This window comes from Budorcas taxicolor, chromosome 13 (genome assembly GCF_023091745.1).
Source record: "Budorcas taxicolor isolate Tak-1 chromosome 13, Takin1.1, whole genome shotgun sequence".
Classification (NCBI taxonomy): domain Eukaryota; kingdom Metazoa; phylum Chordata; class Mammalia; order Artiodactyla; family Bovidae; genus Budorcas; species Budorcas taxicolor.
In genome coordinates this window covers 35126912-35127997 of record NC_068922.1, presented here as the reverse complement: position 1 = coordinate 35127997, position 1086 = coordinate 35126912, and positions in this window count along the sequence as shown.

Here is a 1086-nt window from a genome sequence, read left to right as displayed (position 1 = left end):
GTGAAGCTTGGGAAAACCTCTAAGAAGGTTTGTGTCAGTGAGGACTTTTAACTGAATCTTGGAAAATATCAGAAAATCAAATTAAACACTGCATCTTTGGCCCTGGCACTTCAGCTGACTGAATCGCTCTCAACTCAAACAAGCTAAAAGTGGGTGGTGCAACCGCTACTTGGCATTTGGGTAATTCTGTTATTTCCGAAGTTCTTTTCCAAATAGTATCTCACTTAGAGCTGTTTTTCACAGCAGTTCTGTGATGCAAGGTATTGTGACCTCCTATTTCACATACAAGCAAACTAAACCCAGAGGCTCATGATCTGTCCAAGGTCGCCCAACAGAGTCAGGACCTGACCCTAAGTTCCTGCCGACACTGCCCCAGGGTCCCCACCCCCCCACAACTTCACTGTCATCTGAATTCACTAGCACTATCTGTGTCCTTTGAAAAAATGCCAGGTGACCCCACATTACAAAGGAAAATGCTCTTGAGCGGATAAGAAAAAAACACTCACATTTACTGGAAGACACCTCCACCACCATTGCTGTTTCTCTGGGGATCACAGTGACTTATAATAGTAAATCTTTTGGAGCTCTATTTTTAGAAACATTACTAAATATCAGCACTAGTTTCACTAACTTTTCTGCATGGTCTTATCATTTCCACATCTTATATGAAAAACAGGAGGTTTTGGAGCCTACTAGAAAGCTGTTATTTCCACATCTGTGAGGAAGCTGGCACAAGTAAAGGAAGGGTTTGAAAGTAGAATTATACCAAACAGGTGCAGAACTTGTGAACAGAAAGGCCAGCTCGTATGGCCAGAGAGGAGCATAGGCAGACCTGGCCAGTTTCCCTGAAAGTTAATTGGACAATCAAATTATTTCGTCTGCTGGTCTGAAGCTGTTTACTTGGTGGTTAAACATTTCATTGCAGGGCTGTGATGTCTCATAGCTAGTTTTGAGGTGGAGCAAATGATTTGCCATGCTAGTATCTTTATAAAACTATTGCTATTATCTCTGCAAAGCACAGTCTTTCAGTTCCTCAGATACGTCATGATGCTTTAGTGCATGGACGCTGACCACACAAACCTACCT